The 12,360-nt window shown below is 37.9% G+C and overlaps 3 non-coding genes across 3 annotated transcripts; all 3 read left to right on the top strand.

Moving 5' to 3' along the window:
* The first annotated feature begins 6,390 nt into the window (after positions 1–6,390).
* TRNAS-AGA (transfer RNA serine (anticodon AGA)) lies at positions 6,391–6,472 on the top strand. The gene has a single exon. It is a non-coding gene; the product is annotated as a tRNA-Ser (tRNA).
* Positions 6,473–10,309: 3,837 nt separating this feature from the next.
* Positions 10,310–10,392, top strand: TRNAS-AGA (transfer RNA serine (anticodon AGA)). The gene has a single exon. It is a non-coding gene; the product is annotated as a tRNA-Thr (tRNA).
* A 734-nt stretch (positions 10,393–11,126) lies between these two features.
* On the top strand, positions 11,127–11,198 carry TRNAD-GUC (transfer RNA aspartic acid (anticodon GUC)). The gene has a single exon. It is a non-coding gene; the product is annotated as a tRNA-Asp (tRNA).
* The last annotated feature ends 1,162 nt before the right edge of the window (positions 11,199–12,360 follow it).

Raw genomic sequence — 12,360 nt, 5'->3', positions numbered from 1 at the left:
TTCTTTATATGGCATACAGTTTAACATATTGGTTTAAAAAAAAAAAAAGGCTTAAAGTAAAAGAATGTACAAGACATATCAGAACAAGTAACCAAAAAAGACAGACCAGAACCATTTTAGTGATAATAATGTGGTATTTGTAGACTCTCAAGAAAGTATCATTACTAGAAATAATGAGGCTATTTCATAACCTCCAGGGTCAATTTAGTAAAAAGATATAACAATTTTATAGGCACATAATAACAGCTTCAAATTATAGAAAACAAAAGATTGGCAGAGCTAAATGGAGAAATACAAAAATCCATAATCATAGTTGAATATTTTAACACTTCTATAGAAATAACTACTGCAACAAACAGACAGAAATTTAGTCAGAAAATTTTAAGCAATAGGATTAATACTATACCCAACTGAAGAATATCTCTGTTTTTGAGGTATACATGAAACATTTAACAAAATCACCAAATGCTAAGCATAATGCAGGTGTCAACAAATTTCAGAAGATTGAGATCACACAGAATATGTTCTCTGAGCACAGTACAACTAAATAAAAATCAATGTCAATAGCATAGATAAATAGAAAATTCCTAAATGTTGCAATATTAAGTAATACAGTGCTAAATAAACCCATGGGTCAAATAAGTTTTTTTAAACTATAAAATATTTTTAACTGAATGATAATGAAAATAAGACATATCAGAACTTGTGACATGAAGCCAAACCAGTGCTTAAAGTCGAATTTTTAGCTCCAGATTCACATACTAAAAAGAGGGGAAATTGAAATTTAATGATCTAAGCTTTCCTCTCAAGAACCTAGCTTAAAAATATAGCTAGGTTTTAGAGTTTAAAAAATTAAACTCTAAAAGTTAGAAGGAAAGAAATAATAAGAGCTGTAATCACTGAAAAAGAAAGGAAAAATAGACAAAATCAACAAAGCAAAAATTCGCTTGTTAGTAAAATTGCTACCGCAAATTGATTTTTTTTAAAGAAACAAAGAAAAACTAACAAGGATAAAAAGAGGACAACATTAAAGATCTTACTGATATCAAATTAGAGTCAGAGGATAAAATGAATAGTTTTGGGGAATAACTTTGACAATGAAGATAAATTACAGGTTCTATATAAACACAACTTACCAAAGCAGACACAAGAAGAAATGAAAAGTTTAAATAGTCTGAAGTTCATTAAAGAACTTAAAAATCATAATTACCTTCTATATTAGTTTACTATGGTTGCCATGACAGAATACCACAGATCAAGTGGCTTAAACAACAGAAATAAATTTTCTCACAGTTCTGGAGGCTGGAAGTCCAAGATCAAGGTGTCCACAGGTTTGGTTTCTCCTGAGGCCTCTTCCCTTGGCTTGCAGATAGTGACCTTCTCCCTGTATCCTCACCTGGTCTTTCCTCTGTGCTTGCTTATCCCTGGCATCTCTTTGTGTGCCCAAATTTCCTCTTCTTATAAGGATACTAGTCAGGTTAAATTAGTGCCTATTTTAACAGCCTCATTTTAAATTAACTTAATTCTCAACTCTTTTTATGAGGCCGGCAAAATCTTCATACTAAAATCTGACAAGGATGTTACTAGAGAGGAAAGTGAAGGTCAAACTTTGTGTTAAACATTCTAGATGCAAAACCACTAAACAAAATAATAGCCATCAGATCCAGTAATATAGAGAGAGAAGAGTCAAAGTGAAAATGTAATTCTTGTTTTAGTAATATGAAATTTGTTTTATATATAAAAAATCAATCACTTTAAATTTATTACAAAATGTAAGAGAAAAAACAAAAGATCATATTAGTAGATGCAGGAAAAACATTTGAAAAAATTCAATGCCAATCATTAAAAATTTCCAGCAGGAAATTTCTAGAAATTTCCTAGAAATTTCTTTCTAGGAATAGAAAGGAGATTTCTTAATCCCATGATGCATATATACAAAATCCTACATCTATCATCCTAATTATGGTAAATATTTGACACTTCCTCCCAGTTACTGGAACCAGGACAATCAGGACCACTATCACCACTCCTATTCAACATTGTATTGGGGGTCTTAGGCCATGAAATAAAATAAGACAAAGAATTAAAAGATATTAAGATTGGAAATGAAGAAATAGGACTGTCATCATTTGCAGATGATATCATTAATTGCTTGGAAAATCCCCCCAGATATACAAATTATTAGAATTAATAAGTAAAAATAGCAAATTTACTGGATACAAAACCCCATATTCAAATATATGTTGTATTCATATATACTGGCAAAAATAGACAACTTTTTTGTCATTTACAATAGCAAGAAAACTACCAATATCCTAATAATAAATACAATAATAAATGTAATAAAAATGTGCAAGAGTGCTATATTAAAAACTCCAAATCACTGTGCAGAGAATTTTTAGTAATATCTAAATAAATGAAAAGATACATCATATTCATTGATTGAAAGGCTCAGATTCAATGTATTTGAAATAAAATGCTCAAAGAGTACTTCTGATAGAATTGACAAACTGTCTCTAAAATATATGTGCAGGTGGAAAGGACCTAGAATAGTAAAGGAAATCTTGCAAAGGAAGAACAAATCTGGAGGACTTTTACTACCACATAACAAGACTTATTCTAAAGCTATGGTGATTAATAAAATATACTATTGATGTAAAGATAAAGAAAGAGATCATTGGAACAAAATAGATATGCTGATACAAAACCACATACATATAACAAAGTGTCACTGAAACTCAAAGGGGAAAATGATAGATTTTTCAAAAGATGGTGCTGGGTCAACTGGACATACAAAGGAAAACAATGTGGACATTGGCCTCTTCTGTAAACTATTCCCTAAACTAATTCAAGATGAATTAAAGCCCTAAATGTGCAAGGTAAAATAATAAAATTTACAGAGGAAAACAGGAGACTATCTTCATGAACTTTGGGTTGCCAAGGATTTCCTGTATAATAAGCACAAAAAGCAATAACCATAAAAGATAGGTAAATTAGACTTTTTTAAACTTAAGAATTTCAGTACATCCAAAGACACCATTAACAATGTGAAAAGGCACAGAGCGAGAGATGTTTTTAATAAGTATATTTGACAAAAGATTTATGTCTAGACTGTATACAGAACTACTTAAAATCAGTAAGAAAAAAGACAATAGGTAATAAATCAGATGGTGGGAATCTGGGTAGTATCTCTTGTGATGATGGCTGATAAGCTGGTCACTGTGGGGGTCCTCTTTCAAGGACAGTGTCAATCAGCTCCCTCTCAGCACAATACTGACACATTATTTTTAATCCTCTGGGAAGAGCCTCCATTTTTGACAGAACATTTCCGCTTCAGTGTCTGTACAGGGTATAGTAGATGGCCAGTAATCATCTATTTCCATCTCTCCCAAGTGAACCTTCCTGTACTACAGAGGCTAGAAGGTTAAAACTGCATTTTCCTAGCTCCCTTGCAGCTAGGTGTGATTTAAGCTTTTTCTGGGAGTTTTCTAAGGTGGAAATAAGGCACCTTCTAATTCAGTTGTTTTGTGCTAACAAGCATTGTCATGGACAAATTGGGATTTTCTGTAGAGGAACACAGGTGAGGGGCGTCAGTTGTTTTGCTAATTCACATCTAGGACCATGGCACACTCCGGAACATGGAATTCTCAAAGTGTGGTCCCCAAACCAACACCAGCAGCAGCATTTGGCACCTTGCCTAGAAATGTAAATTGCTTTCTGACTGTTCTGTGTTTATTTGTCTATTTGTTACCCATTAACCACAGGTCCAAATTAACCACCAGAGTTGTTTACATTTCCTGCTACCACCTCATTTATCTAGCTCTCACAAGTCAAGCCAATATTTCTCCTGCCCTACATAAGCCCAGGGCCAGGTACCAGATAACTAGGGACAGACCCTATGCCCCCAAACTCCCCGGATTATTAAAATGATCTAATCCTAAACTGTTTACTCTGACTTGCCTTTCCTTTCCTATGGAAATCCCAATAAACTCTGTAACTTGTGCCTTCCTCTTGCTCTTTTCTGCCTCCTGACCAACACTGGTACTTCCCCCTGTGGCCCTGAGTAGTTTCTAGAGGAACTGTTTCTAGGGAAACTGTGAGTAACATCAAACCTCTCTTTAGTGGCATTGGCCTCTCCCTGTCTTCTCTCACTCACCTTTGTAAATTAAGACCTGGCTGACTTGCTTTCTGTCATGATAGATAGCTTTCATACTAAATTTTGAGAGCAACTTTCCTAGAGAGAACACTGCTGTTGCAGAAGCCTACAGATATCTGCACTACAGTTCAGGCAATAGACCCCTGAAATCAACGATTCCAACGGCAGCATTTTGATTTCCTATTTTCTTCATCGTAGACAATGGCAACCTCTCTGGGAGACTATTACTGCAGGGTTGTTTTGGGAATCATTTCTGCAGGGGTGAATTAGTGCTGGCACCTCCCTTCATCCCTCTGTGCCAAAAGTTTTGTAAGCTTCTGTGTTCTTATTAATCCCCCTTTTGCTTAAAATAGCTTGAGAGTTTTTGTTTCTTAAGTAAATGTTTGACATATAATATAACACAATATTAATGTGGAAAAGTACATAAACCATAATTTACGGCTCAAGAAATTTCCACAAAGTGAACACACCTATGAAGACAGCACCCAGAATGAGAAACAGAACCATTCCCAGCATCTCCAACAGCCCCTCTCAGGGCTTTTCTCTGCTTTCAGCAATCACCTTTCTGATTTCTCACACCAAAGATTTGTTTTGCCTGTTTTGAACTATATATAAATAAAATCATGAGCTATGTATGCCTTTATGTCTGGCATCACTCCAATACTATGTTGTGAGATTCTCCCAATTTGTGTGCAGTTGAAATCATTTATTCTCATTGCTCTACTATTCCTTTGTATAAAAAGCAATTATCTATCTTTTCTATTGCTGATGGACTTTGGATTGTTTCCAGTTTGGGACTAAAATGGGTAGAACGATTTTGTTTCATGAAGCTGAACTCAGATTCACTTCTTCTATCTGAATCGATTCTACCAGGCTATCTTTTTCTTTTTTCAGTCCATACATATTAATGGAGAGAAAAATAAACAAGGTTGAAACTTACAAGGATCTCTGTTTGTTTTATTGTAAGTGAAAAAATGATTAAATTCAGTTCATCTTGATTGCAGTCAATTTTTGGGGGGGGGGCTCAGATTTTTTTAAAGCATGAAACGTTCTGTCATTTCTTCAGTATTTAACTCCCTTCAAACTAGAGTCCCAAAGGAATTTACCTACAATGTTATAGGCTTGTTAAAAATGTGTAGACCAAATAAAAGGGCTGTGATATGACTAAATATGGCAACATCTGTATCACAACTTATATTTTACTTTAAATTTGCAATTAGTTATGTTACAACTTGCCATGATTTTTGAAGGATGTTTATGTGATTTTCATTTTGATAGGAAAGACAGTTCAAATAATAGGCTGCTTAGCTAAATATGGAATCTGGCTTCTCTACCCAAAACTCGGCTTAATACTCAGAGCAGACTCCCTTCCTTCCATTAAACCATGAGGTTTCTTAGAGTTGATTTTATTTCGGTGAAAAACAATCTCTCCTCATCCCCTGAGCCGCTTCACTCTTCTCCTCACCACTCTGCTCCCTCCGCCTCTTCTGTCTGGACCGCTTGACAGATCCCTCTGTCTTCGGTTTCTCCTCCTCCCCTTCTTTGTCTTCCCCCTTGTCCTCGTCCGTTTTCTTCTAAAAATTAGATTAAGACCTCCTAAGCAGGCTAGACAAAAATTAGTTTCAGGACTTGGCAAAACATTGTGACTGAGAAACTAAGGTCGAAATATAAGGAGAAAAACAAAAACACAACCTGTTGCGTTGGTTAACCTTAGAAAGAAATGGCCCCTGCGCCGGCCAAAAATCAAACCAGATTATGAGCCTAAAGCCTTAGCAATATCATGGCGAGGGAATACCAAGGCAGCTTTCCACGTCATTTTTCGCGCGGTCCACCTGGGACACAAATCAGCGGAAGCAATTTTCTGCCTGGAACCCACTTGGCACAGCGGCCTTCATCCCGGAGCAGGCCCTTTGGAAGCCCGAACATCTCGGACGAGAAAACAGTTAGGTCCTGACTCTCCCTCGATACGGGCTAGGTTTGGTGCCAGTGCATGGGGATTGCAGACGCTCCCCAGAAGCTGCGCCCCAGAGTGTTATTTGAAGTTTGCTGGTAACGCTAATGCTCACGCGGTGAGGGCGCTGTCTCATTCCGCTGTTCTTGATTCCAGGGAGTGTCCGAGAGGTTGGCGTCTCTTCCTAATTCTCGTTTCACCTCAGCGTTTCCACTCAGCTCACCAAGGACACGTGTTTGTACCTGCCACGTGATTCCTGTCACTCTACCTTCGCTCTGCAGAGGTAGTCGTGGCCGAGTGGTTAAGGCGATGGACTAGAAATCCATTGGGGTCTCCCCGCGCAGGTTCGAATCCTGCCGACTACGGTAAGCTTTTTTCCTCCTTGAATTTATATTTAACCTCTTCAGCTGATCAGTTTGACAATCTGAAGTTACCCAGAAAGGCACTCGCTAACCGTTTCTCACCACAATAGTGCAGGCTTCTTGATTAAACTTGTCCCGCTCCGGCCCGGGCATCACTCAAAACGCACGCAGCTCCTGTCCTGGGATGATTAAAACAACAACAACCCCAAGCCTTTCTTTGAGCGAAACGCTCAAACCCCCACCTCAGATTTTCTTGTCCACGGAATTACGCCCTATTTGAGAGAACACACACACAAATTATATCTCGCTTAGAAAAGTACACTTCATGAAATCCTGACTCACTGCTCCGTTTGCAGGGAGTCGAATCTGAGATATTCCATTTATGATTCTAGTAAGAATCGTCACACCAGCAAGCAAACCAACATTATCTCGCTAGATGACCCAGCCCAGGAGCCTGTGATACAGGTGAAACAAGAGGTACTCTTCACTAGGTGTTTTTTTTTAGTATAGTGGTGTGTGCGCTGGTCTGTTACCTGCAATACAGGGGCTCGGTTCCCAGACAGGATATTTAAGTCATCTTTCTGAATTTTGTGGCTCTGACAACCTATTCTTGTTCTTCCACTCAAATGTTAAGTTTCTTCTTCTTTTAACTTATTCTTTTCAAGACAACTAAATGTAATGAAAAAGAAGCGAGCAGACTAAATCATGTGATGAGTAACACAAAAGGAAACTCGTAACTTGACAGGGGAGAAACTTGTCAGATACCTCCTTAATCAGTTGATCATAGTTAGTTTTTCAAGTATTAGGACATTCAACATCATGTGCCTCTCTATATGATGAAATGCACAGGACACAACCTCACTAGTGTGGTGTTCGTGCTGAAAACGCATAATCTGAATTTAACTGTCAGGAAACAAGAGACGAATTCAAAGTGAGGGGGCATTCTACAAAATATCTGACCTGATTTTTCAAAATGTCAATGAAATGAAAAACAAAGCAAGATTGAGGAACTCAATCCAGATTAAAGGACTAAAGAGACATGTCAGCTGAATGTAATGTATTTTTCTTGAAATAAAAGATTCACACTATTGGCAAAACATTAACAAGGTGTGTAGATTAAATGAGTTGCAACCCTGATTTTATAATTATTCCATGATTAGGAAAGAGAAGGTCCATGTTTTAAGAAAATACATAATGAAGTATTTAAGGTAAAGGGACATCTTGTCTAAAATTCACTCAATAGTTAAGAAAAAATTTATACATATGTAAATCTGTCTATATCTATCAAGAAAAATAAAGCACATATGATATGATAAATTGTTAACATTTGGGGAATCTAGGTAAAGGATTTATGAAAATTCTCTGTACTACCCTTGCAATTTTTTCATAAATTTGAAATTATATCAAAATAAAAAGTTAGAAAAGGAAAAGAAACAGATAGAACAATAATAAAAATACACTCATGGAAATTAAACCCCAAATACAGTTTGAACATTAGGTGTAACATAGGTGATGAGGAAACTATTAAATATAATATTAGACCTGATGGAAGAATAGTATGCAAAATTCTATAGCAAGCAAGGCAATAAACATTATTTTTAATGATGACTGATATTTAAGATATAGGTACAAGATGGAAGTATTACACAGTAGTATTATGCATGGTTGGAGGGTGTGAATATAATAAAATAATTTTAGGGTCTAATGGTTTTGTATCAGGTGAAAATGAAAAGTGCATTTACATCAGCTTTTCCGTGACATCACCATCAAAGTTCATAATTAAGAAACACCTGTCTAGACTATAAAAATAAACCTGAAAATTTAATCAACATTTTAATTTAAATATTAATTACCATTATGTTATTTAAATGCTAGTGTTTATTACAAACTATTAGGTATAAAATAAGCTACAAAGCTATATAGCCAATATTTTATTATAAGTGGGGTATAACCTTTAAAAATTGTGAATCACTCTATTGTATGCCTGTAACTTATATAATATTGTACAGCAACTATACTTCAATTTTAAAAATTAAATTTAATGTAAAAAACAAAACAAAACAAAATGTTAGTGGTTAAAATATTAAAACGTGATACTGTGTAACAGAGTTATTCACTAAATTATTTCTTCAGTCACTCTACTTCACATTTGAAGTAATATGTAGATGCCCAATTTCAGCTAAGCTTAACTATTATTTGTCTGTGTTTCTTCTTTTCATTATAGACCATACACAAAATGTATGTGTGTGTAACAAGTGGAAATTAAAATTCAAATATTCCATTTGCAGCAAAAACATAAAAGTCTAGGAATAAATCTAACAGAAGATGTGCAAGAAATCTATATTAAAAACTACAAAATATTGCTGGTGGAAATTAAATGGAGGAAAATACTATGTTTATTTTTCTGGAAGGCTCAATCTTGTCAAAATGACAGCTATTTCCAAATTGATCAACAGATTCCACGAAATCCCAATCAGCCTCCAAATATGTATTTTATGGACGTTAACTCAGAGTTTCAAAAACACATTTGGAAATGTAGAGCAAATTAAAAAACAAGAAAATATTGAAGATAGCAAAATTGGAGGAATTACACAATATATATATCCAGACATATGTAATTACTTATAAATCTACAGTAACTAAAACGGTAAGCTATTGGTTATTATATATAAGTAAGTACAAAAACATTATCTTCATCTCTATATCAGCTTGGCCAGGTTGACCTACATTCCCCAGAATTCCTTTTTCTGTGTGTTTCTGGTTGGATGGTCCCCAAGAGATATTCTTGTAGGAAATTTGGAGGGAGAAAGTCAAGTCGAAGCCATTCTGTAGCTCACATTAACTCATCTGCTGACTTGTCATGTGGCAACATTTGGGCCTGCAGCTGCCTCACCTTCCCCTGGATCCTCCTTCACCCTCCTCCTTTCCTGGACCAAATGTGTGTGTTTACCTCCAAATGAAGGGCTCTGGCTGCTGCTCGACAGCTGCACCACCAAGGTCAGGGGCAACCAGAGCTGACACAGGTATCAATCCATTGCATGGGGCTCCAGTTCATGCTTGTGGGTTCCAGCTTGTTCTAATCTTCCCCACCTTATACTCATCTTCCCTTCTTGACAACCTTCTCTGTGGATTTCGAGCTTCACCATTATAGAGACTATTTTACCAATCCCTACAAACCTCATACATATATGAAATGTATATATCCATCCCAGTGGTTCTGCTTGTCTTATTGAACCCTGACTGAAATTTTTACTTTCATATTTTTGCTATTACAAACAATGCTGCAGTGGACATTGTAATCATGTAAATCACCAGCTGTTTCTGCCCTGTTTCCGAGTAGGTCAAAGTGATGATTTCACACAAGCTATCTAATCTCCCACTCTCTCTTCAGCGTGCTTATGGGTGTCCAGGACTATTGGAAGACGAGCTGTTCAAAGGCAAGTGTTCAGTGGGGGTTGGAAGTTAGGATCTGACCCCACCTCGGAGTAAGCAAAGTTTGGTTCTAGTTACAGACCCTCCAGAGCCCAAGCTCAGACCACAGCCTAGTCTCCAGGGCCGGCAGGCATTCGCTCAGAGTTTACTGAATTGACTTGTTTGCTTGAAACACCGATGATCATGCGGTGAGGACTCTCACACCAGCGCTGTCGATCGCGTAGGCGGCATGAGAGGTTGGACTTAAATTTAAAAAAAAAAAATCAAACCCTTATTTTACCTGAAACCTTGTATTCAACTCTCAAAACCTACTTTCTTGTATGCTAAGCCATGGTCACCCTGGTTTCCGTTCTTTCTTGTCTATAATTTGAAGAAAAAAAAAAAAAAAAAAAAATGTGGCAGAGATGTGTAGTCGTGGCCGAGTGGTTAAGGCGATGGACTAGTAAATCCATTGGGGTCTCCCCGCGCAGGTTCGAATCCTGCCGACTACGACAGTCACTTCTTTTTCCGAGTGAAAGTAGTTGGGAATTGCTCCGCGGAGAGAAAATTGAAACGAAACCACAGCGTTGCGAGATCTTGACTAAACTTATTGTGTTCTTTGCCCAGGCCCAAACTCCATGGCTATGGGGAACGGAAGTTATTATTATTTCATTACTTTTTTTTTTTTCATTACTTTTTATTAAAATTAAAGGTGCCTTACTTAATAAGTAGAGCCCTAATCATTTTCCCGCCAGCGGAGCCTCCGCACAGTTCTCCGAAACACCTTGGGTTTCCCTGCCCTCCAAACCTGCTGGAAGCCTATATTTTCAAGACAACTCTTTGTAGTTTTTCTTCCGCAATGGAAAGGAGCCCTGTTTCCTAGCCCAGTCTTCAGTCAGTTAGCAGGGAGATTCCGGGGAATCAATGGTTCAACTGCTTTGCTCTCCTGGATTCGTGTTTGCAAATCTAGTACGACAAACCGTCAATGAAACCGACGCCATCGCTGTCAAAAGAGCAGGCTGTCCTGCCTGGCCTGCAGTTTCAGCTCCGGGGCGGAGGTGGGTGGAGCGAGAGGGCTGAGAGAAGGGCTGGAGACACTTGGTTGGTCGCGGACGAGTCCGAGGGAGTTCAGGCTCAAATTTGCCAAAGGCAATCAATAGTAAAACACAAAATCTGTCGGCTAAAAGAACACGAACAATAGTAGTTGCATTTATTAGACATCTTTAAGGAGCAAAAATCACCCTCCTCCTCGTTAGTATAGTGGTGAGTATCCCCGCCTGTCACGCGGGAGACCGGGGTTCGATTCCCCGACGGGGAGAGGGTGTCGTTTTGTCTCGTCACCTATTTTAGAATTCCCAACAATCGTGTTGTCACTGCTTAGAATCGAATATTACATACCCTCTTTCTTTAACATGAAAGTTGCAGAACTCACTCTGGTTAGCGATCTTGAGCAGGGAACCTCAGATTCTGCGGCAGTTGCTGCGGCTTCTTCTGAATTCTGGAGTGTGTTCGGCGATGGCCACTACTGGGCTCTGGGACTGGGAACTGAACTACATGGGGACCCTCCTGCCAGTTCTTCTCAACTACAGCATTTCCGTCACTTCTAGTCCCGGCTGCTCTAATCAGAAAACATTTCAGCGCAAGTATCAAATGTATACTTTGATACTCAAAAGTATCAAAGTATCAAGTATTTGATACTTTAAGTAACTTAAAGTATCAAAGCTACTTTAAGGCCCAGAGGGAAATCTAGGTTTAAGTGACACAGGACTGAGAATGCTCATTGAGAGTTAATGAGATTATGGTTGTCTGGCACCTGCCTTCTATTTAAATGCAGAAAGAACTACTGAGGCCAAATGCCAAGATCAAAAATCCCATGTTCAAGACCTCCGTCCTCCTAGACATCAAACTCTGGAATGATGATACCGACCTGGCACAGCTGGGGGCCATGTGTGCTCCATCCAGCTGAACTGGCTGGCCTAGGCAACTCGAAATTGGTGCCCCTGGATGCATATAAAATGTGTGGAGGAAGATGACAAAAAGTGATCACAGACTTGTGGGAAGAGGAGATTCCCGAGTTCCAGGAGCATGTGAGGAGTGTCAACATTGCTGCTTTCAACAAGATCTGAAGCTCCAAGTAATGTGCTTGTGACTGTACATCAGACTTTACGAATTAAAGCTTTCATGGGGGGAGGCGGGAACTCAGGGATGGATAAATAAGCTGATGGTACAGAAGAATGCATCCTAAACAGACCCACTTATACAGTCACTTGATTTAAAACAAAGGCCACCCTGCAGTGCACTAGGGAGAGACCGTTCTTTTCAATAAATTGAAATTCAATAAATTGGTGGCTCAATTGGATATTATGGAAATAAATGAATCACGACGTACACAGAACTCTGATGAAATGTATATTTAAACATGAAATAATGCTTCTGAAAGATAACTTAGGATATCTTCATGACTTCGGAGTATGCAAGAA

The sequence above is a fragment of the Balaenoptera acutorostrata genome, chromosome 10 (genome assembly GCF_949987535.1).
Source record: "Balaenoptera acutorostrata chromosome 10, mBalAcu1.1, whole genome shotgun sequence".
In the NCBI taxonomy this organism is placed as follows: Eukaryota; Metazoa; Chordata; class Mammalia; order Artiodactyla; family Balaenopteridae; genus Balaenoptera; species Balaenoptera acutorostrata.
Note: the sequence above shows the minus strand (reverse complement) of the source record. Positions and strands in the feature narration are given on the sequence as shown.